Source organism: Paralichthys olivaceus, chromosome 17 (assembly GCF_024713975.1).
Source record: "Paralichthys olivaceus isolate ysfri-2021 chromosome 17, ASM2471397v2, whole genome shotgun sequence".
Taxonomy (NCBI): Eukaryota; Metazoa; Chordata; class Actinopteri; order Pleuronectiformes; family Paralichthyidae; genus Paralichthys; species Paralichthys olivaceus.
In genome coordinates, this window is record NC_091109.1 from 6,351,283 (window position 1) to 6,364,948 (window position 13,666).

At 42.1% G+C, this 13,666-nt stretch overlaps 1 protein-coding gene across 5 annotated transcripts in view; it reads left to right on the plus strand.

Moving 5' to 3' along the window:
- The window catches only part of myripb (myosin VIIA and Rab interacting protein b), a 121,594-nt gene that overhangs the window by 82,028 nt on the left and 25,900 nt on the right, over positions 1 to 13,666 (plus strand). The window lies entirely within an intron of this gene.

Here is a 13,666-nt window from a genome sequence, read left to right on the forward strand (position 1 = left end):
ACATTTTTTGTGAATTTTGCCTTTGTTAGAGAGAGGAAATAATGGGGGTGAAATGAAAGAGGAGTCGCCATCAGAAGCTAAAATGGGAAAACTGCAGCAACATTATGGAGAATGTGTCCCAAACACCCAGCAACCTTTGCTCTCTAACTGTTGACTGAGTCTACACAGAAGTCATTGGGGGATGGAGCCCTGGTACCAAGGTTTGGCAGATAAATACGTTTGACCAATTGTGAGTCAGTCTCTGCTGTCAATCATGACTTTCCACTTTACTTTTATAGCATCAAAAGCATCATTATATGATAAATAAAACCAAACTTACAGAGAAAATTGGCATTTGAACATACATCAGTGTGATAAGAATACCTACAATGGCAGAAACCATCTTTTTAGACTAATTAGTTTGGTCCATATCCCATCCATGTACAAGGAGGAGGATTTAAGACCCATACTGCAGCCAGCCACCAGGGGGGCAATCAAGACAATTTGGCTTCACTTTCGAGGAGCAGTCATGTAATCCATCTTCATATATACGGTACGGTTCATACACTGGCCTCCACAGTCCCCTCCAGTGTTGACTTCACCCACAGATGGAGAGTATCACCTTGATGTCTGCGCTGATCTCCTCAGAGGTCACTGATAATGATCACAACAATTTCTCCTGAGAGAGAGAGTGGGGGGTGTCTATTCATTCGTCCACCTCCTCTTCGTCATGGCTTCAATTACTCAGCGTGACGGCATCAGTATGAATAATGCAGCGCTCTGGCCTGGAGTACTACGTATGGCTGTGTGTTAGCACGCTGACATGAAAGAGAGAGGGCAAAGGTTCTTATGAATGATCAAAGCTGAGCTGGAATTTTTTTTTAAGCAGAAGCTGAAACAGTGTGAGTGTGTGTTTTGCACCGGTCATCCAAATGAGCTTAATCAGTTAAACAATCCTCTCAACATGTATCCCCATGTGAGCTCACTTCTCAGCTGTCATTATTATCCACTGGCTCCAATGTTAAATAGCCTTCTTTTTTTATTTTTTCGCCGCTGGATGTTTTCGCCTCAGGCTCCTTGGATGCTGCAGAGGGATATTTTATCCTAATGAGACACACGGGTAATTAAAAGGCGAGATGATATATGCTATACATAAAAAGTTACAATCCAACCTCATGGTAAAATAGTTTCAAGGCCAAATTTTATCCACTCGCACTGAAGTTAACTCCTCCCAGGCTGGTGTTGTGATCGGTAAATCATGCGCCGGTGGAGTCGACTGTCACGGGGGCCATCAGTTGATGGATGGCGCTGTATTTCATCTATATGGCATCCATCTCCTCATGCAATCTGTTATCCTCACACTTATTTCACACCATCACCCTTCTCCAGTGTACAGTCGCTCTCTCATGTGATCTCTCGCCTGATGATACAGCAGCCATCTGCGCGTGACCACACTGTTACAGTCTGACGAGCATCATTTACATGAATAGCAAACACCACCACGTTATTGAATATTTAACCTTTTCCAATTTCTGTTATAAGACACATTCAATGTCAACATTTTGAAAGTGTTACCCTCTCTACACCTTGTATCTGCTCGATGGAGCCTTAAGTAAAACAACGACAGAAAGACTTGAGTGAGGTGACTAGGTGGAAACGTAGCCTGTATATAAACATGGACGACATGATGGCTCTGCAAAAGTGAAGCGAAAGCCCCTTGATCACCACATGGTGCCTGGCTGCAGTATATATCATTGACCCGGCCTCCTTCATGTTAGTGGTTGAGACATGGACTAATTTCAAAAGTCAAAGTACAAGTCAAATTAATTTTAGGTCATTCTTGTCCCACATTCAACTAAAAACAAGTTACGGGAAGTTATCATGGGCTCACATGCTTGAACCTACAACGAGACATGCAAGAGGTGTGCACCAAACTGAATAAGAAGGGATGAGGGAGGGAGAGAGTGATTCACCAGGTATATGACAGGTAATTAGAGGTGTGGTTGGGATGTGGTTGACTTCATATAGGAGGAGGAAGTGAACATGCATTGTCCATCTTTGTTTACATTGTTCTATGGGTGGAAAGCAAAAACATGCAGGTAAAAAAGTGCAATGAGGGATGGATGCAAAAGGCACCAGAGTCCAAGCCAGGAACACAACTACAGCTATTAATGTCATTCCCACTGAAAGTAATAAGGCTGAGGGAGATTTCTCCTGCCCTGGTGGCGAGCCGCTTCCCCTCTCAATCTCACCGCAGCATCTGTCTCTGTCACCACACCATCACGGAGAAAAACACGGTAAATGGTTAAGGGTGGGCGATGTAAGAGAGGAGATAAATGTGTGTGTACTCCTGTGTGTGCGGCTGCATGCATCTGGTACATTAATGCGTTTGTGTGCTTGCGTATTTTGTTTGTGATCTGTGTGCTGAGCATCAATGATTCATCGCCATCCGTCTCCCACGCCCTGTCTGCCAGACTGAGCTGCTGTTTGCTCTGTGCGAGGGCTCAAGTTATGGTCGCATGTGCCCTCAGTGCAATGAAGCAGCCCAGGGCAGAAAGTGATGTGACTCCACGTGTCAGTGGAGGTGATGAAGAAATCCTGAGCAGAACGAGCGTAAATATTAAAGTGTGTGTGAGAGTAATGCAGTTTGTAGTTTTATCCCGAGAATAATTACCCTTCGTGTTCCGACCTAATAAGCGCACTGTTACACAATCTTTTTTTTCCGCTCTTCTTCTGGCAACATGCAAATGAGTTTGGTGAGTAATGGTGATGTTGACCTGTGACTTTTTTTATTTTATTTTAGTGACGCAAATGTGTCCTTACCGACAATGCTGGGAAAACAACCATTAGGAGCTGTAAATGCAGTTTCAGGAATATTATCGCAACACAATGTCACAGCAATGATGCACCTGATCCACCTGCTTTTTTGTCTTTGTGTAGTAGTCACTTAAGATTTGAATGAGATGTGCTAATCATATAAAGTTAGATTCACAGTTACATTAAAAACTTCACCACATTTTTTATTGTGTGAGGCAGAAAGTTGCAGAAATCTCTGACAACCTTCGGTCTTTTGTCTTGGATACTTCGTGCGCCTTTGTAAATACAGCATTAGTATTTGTTAGCAGGATTGTAAACACACATTTTCAGGAGGGTGTTTTTGAGAGGGAAATATTAAGTCACACATTAGACAGACATGGAGTGAGACTGAAATCATGTCGAAGAAAAGAGAGTAGTCTTTATTTCTTGGTCGGTGTTGTGTGGCTGATGGGAACTGCTCCCAGGGTGAGGGCAGCCAGAGGCTTGTTTGTGGAAACGGACCATTCTCTGGTTCCCTAATTGCTGGGAGTGCAATGCAATGAAATGGCTAACTTTATTGGTCTATTTTTTTTGTGGCTGCCTTTTTCTCCGATGAAATGCACTCGAGAGAGCGGAGCCTTCTTGCATGATCACAGACAAAACACTCACTTAGATGTAATAGGCGCTGCTTTGCTGTGGCCTTTTCGAATGTCTTTATCTGAGAAAAACAGAGATCTCTCAGGGCAGCATCAGCCATAGTATTTATGAAATGCACTTCTAAAGAGAAACAGTGATGTTGGTGTTTTGACTATAACTGCTTTCAGAAGGGGCTGTATGTGAGAACGCAAACGTCAGAGTCAGTTGCCTGGAACTTTTCCTGCCCCCTATAGTCCCCTAAATGTCTGGAAAATGTCAGAGTGAGCCCATGTAAGAATACAGCAGGAGAATGTTTGGAAACTTTACAGCGTGACTTTTCTAACGCGTGACAGAAGCGAAACTGGAAGAATACAACTATCTCAGAATAAAAAGAAGGTGTCACACAAACACACAGACAAAGATGTCAACTTGGAAAGACCAAGATATTCCAGAGCTTGTTTTGATTAGGGCTGGCCCCGGTGTTGATTTGCTGTAAACAAAAAGACCTTCATTTGTCACTTTCTGTAGCAGAATTTATACGTCATTGTCCTGCCTCCTGCATGCTCTACCCAGGCGCCACTCCTCACTGGATGTTACTGTAAAACTCATCCAACTTGGAAAATCTCCTGCTCTCCGACAAACTTTGGAAAATTTCAGAACCCAAATTTACGCAGCTCATATCTGAAAACAGCTCAAGAGACTTTATTCTGCCTTTGAGTCTGGACTTCAGACATAAAGCAGGCTTCAGTCAGTCTGCACTTAAAACTGCAAATACGCCACATTAATCTCATTTCTCCTCAACTGCATGTGGTCTCTCTAGTGCGTAGAACATTAAAGCTCTGCTTACGTTCTAAATGACATTGGTGCATTAATGAGAGACGTCTTCAGAGCCAAGGACATGAGCTCAGCTCTCTGCAGCACAAACACAACCTGAACCATTTGTATTCTGGATTGTGTTTTTACTTCAGCTTCACAAACATGTTTCCCATCACACAAAGAGTGAAGAGAGCGGAACTTTTACATTTCCATTCTGATCAACCTTTCCCGTGGTCACAGTAAAGGTCATTGCTCTGGACAGTTTCCTGTCACAAATGTCAAACTTTGATGTCTGGAGCGTTTTCTGCAGCCGTCTGTGAAACACTTCTCAGGTAATATCTTCTTCTGTTCAGCTTCCTGTCTTATCTTGTACACACACACACCCCTCAAAGAGATCTTAAAAGAGCGACTTCGGCCAAAGATGGTTTCACTGCTTCCCCCCACTTTTCCACTGAAGATCGATTCACATGGATTAAATAGACCGGGGATGTGCTTTGAAAGGGGACTTCTAAATATAGATCCCAAGGAACCACATGCCAGTCAACACAATGACCTTTTTTTATCGTAAAACGCTCATTGTGCCTTTCTTTTGGCTTTTCTCTGTATTTCCTTTTCCTTATATGTATGTCCACTCCTGACATCAGTATGTGTGAACTGGTGTTAATGCTTTCCTCTGTTCCCGGACGTTTAGACTGACACTTCACTACATTATACTCTGGCAGCTTCAATATGCTGTTTCCCCCGTGTTGTTATGTTTGTCCGTTTCTCAAAGTGAGGCCTTGTCTTCACTGCTGCAGTTTTTTTTTTCTACCTCCATTTAAAAACCCACCTCGGTCCACACGACCTTCGTTTTACAAAATATCTCCGTCCATAATAATCACTTTAAAAACATTTCCGTGTTGGCGGCTTGTATACGACGTCTGTGGTTTGAATCAGACTAACGACCTTCGTTCAGTGTCGTCTTCTATCATTCTCCAATGAGTTGACGATTATATTTTACAGTGGACACATTCAGCTGACATTATTATTCTGCTCAGCTTTAATTACTCGGCACACAGGGCTCAGGGGTTTGCAAAAGAGCATTCTGAAGGATACATGTCTGTCCGGATGCATTGGCAATAACAGCTTGGCCACATCAGGAGCCCTCCCTCCCTGCATGTGGTGCAATATAAAAAATTAAATAATCTTTATGAAAAAAGAGAAAAGGTTTCTGGTGCAGCCATTGTGTAATCTCCAAAATCCTGTTAGTTCAGTGGATTTTCATTTCCTGGCTGAGGTGTTTGATGACATTATGAGGATAAAACCAGGGTTCCCACCCCTGTGTGACCTAAAGAAATGAAGAAAAACCTCCAAAAAGCCAATGAGGCCATCTTATTGTGATTTAATTATCATCCCAAGGTTTGCAGCTCTTTCACAAGACGTCTAACAAATTAATTCTGTTTACAGGCCTCTGCCTCTCATCATATTGATTCTTCGTGATTTTGGTTCCACATAATTGTTCAGATAAAGGCTATAGGCCGGGAGCTGCAGTTTTCATTATCCACCCAGAATAACCGGATGGAGTACGACTTTGAGTGGTGGAAACCGTAACCGCAGTCGAGGGCTGCTGCTGCTGCTGCTGCAGAGCTCTGCCTCTCTGCATGCTAACCCCTGAAATCCCATGTGGTGCATGGGCTGTGCAGAGGCTCAGAGCAGATTATCTCACTTCCCCATATGTTCCATACACAACCAATGCTGAAATGGATGTTATTAAAATAATAATATACTGCAGCTTGTAAAAACAGCCAGTCATTACATCGGCAGAATGTTTTTGTCTCCGTGTTTCAAAGTGACCTATCATGTTTCGTCCTAAATGACCAACATGTGCAGCTGAACAACACAATGATAGGACTGAGCAGCTATTATGGAACCAAGTTGTGGTTCCTTAAGCTAATAATCGCAGACCAAATCCACAGTATGAACGCTCCAGTTTTGTTTGAGTGGACTAAATTATAATTGTATTTTATTCCAAGTAGGGCTGCAGGATTCTGGAAAAATGAGAATCACAATTCTGTCACCCAGCTACACTTTCATCCCTCCCTCGCTCCATCATGTGGGGTAACGCCATGATGAAGGAGAAAGTAGGAGCGTTTGTTTTGATGCAGCTGAAGTCCCTATTGAAAATAGGGATATTTTCAGCGGCAGTTCCACTGTGCTTTAAAAGCGCCTTTACAAGATCCACAGTTGTGTAAATTTACTGCATGTTGCACTGCTTGAGATGGGTCTAATAAAATGTTGGTGTTAACCTGTGTCAGTTTGTGCGATATGATCTGAGACATGTCAGATTGTGAAGTTTAGCGGTGGTGAATCAAAGCAGAAGTCATTTTCAGACTGGTTGATCTGTTGACTGTTTGGTCTCATTTGGTCCTGAGTTTAGAATTTAGCACAAATTATCTTTGATTTCCAAATGGTCCTTTGGGTTTTGGGTTAATGATTTCACTGCCTATCTCTTTGTAGTTTCCCCAAATAACACCGTGTGAAGGGGCCTTGGATCTTTTAGATGCATTATTGATGAGTCATTAGAAACTGATAGTTAGCTATCAGTACAGGATGCTCAGTCTTTGTAGAGAGTATTATTATTGGATTCTACTTATCTCCCTGCTGAAGACTTAACTCTGGAATCACAATGGGACAAATGTTTCACTTAATGAACTGAGCTGAAGTAAGAGGATAATGAGTTCAGTGTTACAGTTACACTCTGAACACACGTTGTCTTTTGATCTACAGTGGACAATGTGACTTATTGTTATGCCACAATGATCAACTTAGAAAAATTATATTCAAGAATCTCCATAACAAGTTTTATATAACGTTTCAGAAAGCTCAAAGGAGAATATTAAATGTCTCTAATGGGAGAAAATGTAATATTCAGGAGTCATGTTTGCTTTAAAAGCAATAAGATGTAGTATCTAATCCTATTTTCATTGATTAACCGATGCAGTATCAGTATTGGTTGTGTATCAGTGGAATACTCCATGTCTGATATTCTAACTCTCAAAACTACTGCTTCAGGAAATCAGACGCTGTGTGAGCACTTTGCAATTCACTTTGGTCCCTGTATCCAAGCTTTGTCTGAGAGCACTGTGCCTCCATATAACTCATTTCCAGTCTTCCACACTGCGCTGCATGCACATTCATCTGTGACACCCCGGATGGTGAAAGTCTGAAGAGAGAGAGGGGACAGGGGTTTGATAAAGCGGAAGAGGGAAAGAGAAGAAAAGACGGAGATTGGGGAAGCAAGTAAAGATGACAGCTTTGGGTCTTGAAAAAAAGAGCTGTAGGATGAGGAGATAGCAGAGTAAATTGCCTGACCGCTGTCTGGAGCTGGGCTGCTCCTAAGTTTAGCCCTTTTTTTTTTTTAGAGATGTAGGTACAAGAAGTGACTGTAGCAGGGAGTAGTAGAAGACTTTATTGTGAACCTGCAGTGTTTGGGTTAAATGTTGCAGTGCAGCAGATACACAGTCAAAACTGTGCAAATTATAACTGCTATGGAACACATGCTGCATGCAAATGTGTCTGCAGTCACAGAGGGCTGTTCATTTAATGACCCTCTGCTCTGCATGGGAGCGACTGCCAACTGCTGCGTTATGGAGAGAGACAGTGTTTTCTATCGACCCTGCTCATATGGTCATATGGCCCAAATTGCCTCTCACCATAAATAGCCTTCCATTTGTACGTTCAGCTGAGATGTGGGTTTATATTCACTCCCCTGTTAAACCAAGGTGAACCTGGTGTTAGAGCTGGGCTGGATCCCCCTTTTAAGATCCATCATTTCATCTCCCAAAGAACAAATTATGTTGTTTTTAGCCAGTTTGCATTTGCAGATGTTTGTGTGTGTGTCTGTGTCAGCACAAGCATGCGAGCAAGAGAGAGAGGAGTCAGGAGGGGCGGCATGAGTCTCGTGCAGCTGTGCTGAAAAGATTTGGTGTGGTGATCAGTGTTGATACTGTGGCCTCAAATCAGTGTATGGCCAACGGTTTAACAGGATGTGCATCACAGACCACCACTGAATATGGTTTGAGTGAACGAACCTTAGAAAGAATTCAGGATACATTTTTTATTTGGGCCGAGAGACACAAAAAATACGTAAAAAAGGAATAAGGTAGAAATAATGGAGGAGACAGGAGAAAGAGGGAAAGGTAAGAAAAGATGAGGCATCCACCCAGGATGACTTCTTTTTATATTCCTGCACTTCTGCCTATCTAAATGTCAATCACAGTGGCAGAGGCAGGTGATCAATATTCCAGCTGCTTCCCAGAAAAGGTTATGTACCAGAACCTGTGCAGTAAGACTTGTTTTCCTGCCTCCTGCAAACCAGATGCTGTCCTAAATCATACCCACACATTAGGAGGGCCGTGCCTGAGTTTGCTGAAAATATCATAGTTCTCTTAGCAGTTGACCTACGACCTTGTTCTTTGTCCTTCGGCCTTTTCTGCCAACACAGAATATATTTAGGAGGAGTGTCCTTAGAGTTGTGGTAGCAGCACAGATGGCACAGCTCAGAGAGAATCCCTGGAATAAATATGCAAAACATTGCATGAAACACATTACTTTATGCATTCGGTGTATGACATCCTGCACATTTTAAAATGTAAATATATACAGATTATGTATATTCACAGAGTGTTGTTTTGGTGAAGATCCATAGTAACACACATATATCTCCATTTTCTGTCATAAAACTAAACATCATCCAAAAACAACATTAAATGGTCCTTTCTCTTTTTCCCTGTCTTGCACAAATGTGCTCAGAAATGAAATACAAATACACAACCACAGGCGCAGCTAAAGATGTGGAAGAAACGCTGTTAATTTTTGTTTGGAGAAAGATTTTCTCAGTGTCCTTGTAACAGAAATTAATCAATATTAATATCCATTTCCCACTGTGCAGTACATTTGTTTTTGAACGGCTTTGTCTTCAACTGAGAACATATTTGGTGAACAGTTTACATATTTGTGTTACAGATTAGGGACACCAGTGTAGAATAGAGATAGAGGAAGGCTGCTCAGGACCTGGACATGACCTTTGACCTCCCTTTATAAGTTTAAAGACATTTTTACTGAAGGGATTCACAAGTTCATAAAGTATAATCAGATACAATTTTTATGTTCTTAGTAGAAGTGCCCTATGTCTTTATATTGCCTCGCTGGGAGCATTTACAAGGCTGATGTGAACCACGAAGCAACACAAGGCTTGATTTATTTTCTCTCTCCAAATACTGTACAACAACACATGCAAACCTCTCTTCTCACAGCATTGGTTATTAGTAACAGAGGAATTGTGCATACCCTCATGAGAAGACATTCCCAGCAATAACAGCAGTCAGCAAGAAATAATGATGCCGTGCACTCGAAAAGATGCTCACACAATCACTCACTGCATCTATATAGGCTAAAACGTGACCCTGCCTCGGAGTTCCTTCTCATTACCTTCAGAATTAACATATAGCTGAAAGTTTCCAGACACACACTTGTGTATAAATATCATCATCAATCAAATTTTATTTATTATAGCCTATATTCACAATTTGTCTCACAGAGCTTAACAAGGTGCCATGCCTCTGTCCTTAACCCTCAACAAGAGGCAGGAAAAACTACACAAAAAAATATTATCAGGGGAAAAATATCAGAGAGAGCCACATGTGAGAGATCCCTTTCCCAGGACAGAGATGCCACATGTAGCTGATCAGTTTATATATATATATAAAGCAAAATGAAGGGAGCAGCAATGAAATGAGTTATTGCCAGTATGGCAGAATATGTAAGTGGGCATATTGCTTATGAAGTAATCTTGTTATTACCCCAATCCACCTCCAGGATCACAATCCACCAGTAGGCGATAACCCTATGATAACCTGCCAGTTCTGCCATCCCCTCTCAGCCATTCCCCATCCCCAATGAGACAGAGTGCTGCATGAGCAGATAGAGAAGTTGGTTAGGGCTGCTGACTAAATCACAGGATCTGCACTTTAAGTTTAAACCCCCGCTACTGCAAGATTTGAATGTGTGGGACCCAAAGCCAAAGGGAGGTCAGAGCAGAGATATTCACAAATACTGTTTAAAAAAAAACTGCAACAATATGCACATCCAGTAAAAATATCTTTTCATGGGTTCTGGATCAAAAAAACACCACAAAATGTTTGAAAAAGAGAAAGTCTGCACTAAAGCTCCTGTTCAATGATCACTGGCAAATAAATCTTTTAACAGGAGCGGTAGGTGTGTGGATTTTCTCTTTTTCAAATACAGTAAACCTGCCAGAATGGTACTGAACAGAACATGAGTAGAGCACTCTCTGCGTCTCTCTCTTTTTCACAGTCAGTCAGGCAGGTATTCACCGAGTGCATCCACACCACAAGCACACAGTTCTCTCCTGCTGGGGTGTCGTCCCCCACAACCCCACCCTGACCAATCAGCTCCAAAAGCTAATCCTCTGGAGAACCACTCCCAAGTAATATTTACTCCAAGTTTGGTAAAAATACAGCATTGTTTTGGAGAATTGAGAACCATTTAGAACCAACCAACAATTAAAATCAGGGTAGGGGGTACAACCATCCCCCCTGGCAGGATTTAAAAAATGGCCTACTGAATATTACAATAATTTCTAATTCTGAGTTGAAGTACCTGCATGTGAAAGTTACTGATGATGGGTGTTCTGCTAGCGTTGTATCAAAAAACATAGTAACCGTTGGCATGTGAAGTACAGAATGACAACAGTCAGTTTCTTCAGAATTATCCATTATCACTTGTTTCAGCTGCGTCATCCCGTCCCTCCTTTATCCTAATTTTTCCAAAATCTTTGAGTTTACAAAGAATTTCCTATTTTTAATTGATGAATGTTGTTTTCTACATTAGAGGAAACATTTCAGGGTCTCAAAATCTGCAAGTTTTGGTTGCTAATTGTCAATAAAACTTTAAATAATATTCTCTTTGTATTCGAAAAAATATACTAGCTTAACCTCTTCAGGTTTCTGTTGGAAACTCCAGCTTTTCATCTTTTTCTTTCATAAAAATACCCCAAAAAGTTTTTTCCATGATACACAATGATGAGTTAATATACAGAAAGCAACTTTTCGCTCATTAAGACCTCACAACTCGAGGATTTTAACTTCCCGAACATCAGAAGCTTTGATCTTACCCTGGAGCGGAGAACAATCTCGTTCTTTTGTCTTGTTTTCTTCTATCTATAACAAGACCAGTCACTCTGCAAGTCTTCAGAAGAGAATATTTGATGTTCTGCTATCATCAGCCCCCACCGCTCTTTCTTCTCCCTTTGCTCCTCTGTCCCGTCTCTACAGCAGCGTCAACACAAGCTGAACCAATTCATTAGAAGGCTCAGAAAGTCATTTATGGTAATAGCTCCCTTTGCAGAGGGAGGTGGAAACTCAGCAGAGCCACATACATTTTGTGCAGTCTTTCGCCATATTCTTCTACATATTTTATTTAGACCTCATTTAGATGTGCAAATTGGTCTTCTGAAGTACAGAGGGCAAAAGGACTGGAGAGAAGAGGAGAGGATGATAATTAGGAAGGCGTTGGTCCCAGAGTCATGATGCAGAGCTGAGCTAAGGCGAGTAAAGGGATGAAGGAGGACGGGGTAGATCCGCTGTCAGGAGACCATCCCCAGGAATCCCTCTTCCTTATTCATGCAGCAGCCAAGCATCAGGGAGTCTCCCAACCTCATTATGAAATGCGTACTCGCGCGAGTTTACGCAGCAGTGCAGCTCTTGCTTGAAAGCCTCTGCTTATCCACTCCACTCTCCTCCCTTCTTCTTCTCGTTTTAGATCAGATCACTCTGGGGAAGCAATGTCATGCTTCATTCATCGAGATGCCCCACTGTCCTAAATCCCTCTCTCGCTCTCAGTTTGGCTTCAGCACATTTGCGTGGTTGGCACAGGGCGAAGCAGATGCGTTGTGCTGAAGTTTGTATTTACTTATAAGTCTCTGTGTCACTTGGATTGACAGGCAAATTGAAATGAGAGCATTGCACTGCAGTGAAGCTAAGCTCATTAAAAATGCACAAAAAGCATACATGTGTTATGCATACATGAAAATGCACTTCAATTAACCATGACTCCCTGACATTTATTCTCCAATCATAGCTTAGCAACTGTAACTAGGTGCAGCATGGCTGCAAAGCTGTGGATTTCTTAAGATGTTGAGGTGGAGCTGTGGAGGATACTTTGTGGGTATACTAGTTACTGTATGTTAAAGTCATTCCTTTCTTATATAGCACATCCACTGTGTTGTTTATCCCCATTTTGCGGGAAAGAGTTTTTCAAAGGTGAGACCAATGCTCCAGCAAAGAGTGCAAGTTGAAAGTGAATTGAGATTCCATGCAGATAACAATATCTCCACCGTGCACTCACCTTTTCTTCAATATGTCAAAGGTTACTATATGTGGTTCAAGCTCATCTCACAGCACAGGTGGGACCTGTTTGTGAATTCCTGCCTTGTATTATTGCCTCCTCGAAGCTGCATTGCTCTTCCAGATTCATTTCAGTGCCTTCCTCTTCCCTGCATGGGCCCAGTGGGAAATAAATGGGCCAGGCCTTTTCACTGGAGCTGGGCGGCCGCCATTAGAGGGACTAGGTTGACCTGTGGCATAAAATTAAGAAGGTTAGGCCCATTGAGCAGCCCGGCTGATAGTGGCAGAGGATAATAAATCCACTGAGAAGGAGGGAGGATAAGAAGGAGAGAGGGGATGGATGTGGCAGCCTATGCAGCCTCAGGGACACTTAGGATCCCTTTTATTAGCAGGGTTATTTTCACCCTCTTCTTTCAATGGCCTGTCTCCTCATTGAGCAGCGGCACCAACATGTACACTCTCTATCATGTACTGTGCACCCTCTTAGTTTGTCCCTGCTTTTTCTGCAGCGAGATGGAGGCTGTGACATGCTGCATTTAGCAAAAATGAAGGAACATGTGCCCCACTGTAACCATACAGCCTGTTTGTGTATCATGCTTTGGCTACAATACATGTTAGTAGGCTCAAAAGAAAGGCTCATTATTATTATTTCCAGGAGAGTGGGGGGCAGTCTACTAGGTTTATGTGTGAAATGATCACTTGGATGATGATCTGACTCTTCCTGCCAATATCTTTTTGCCTGTGTGGATTAAGTTTAACACCATCCAATAACTTACATTGCATGACCTTATGTCAATTATCTGCATTGTAAACACAAGGTGATGTCATATCAATGTCCTCCTCAGTGACAGCTATCTTGGGTTCTCATTGTTTAGCGGTGTAGCTTTAGGGTTGAAAAATTTGGACTCGATTTTAAAAGGGGCAGCTAAAAAAGCCTTAAACTCAGTTTCCTTGGTTCTGACCAAAGAGCCATTCAAAAGAATCAACACATTCACGACCAACACATCACTACAAATAACCACATGGAGCTTAAG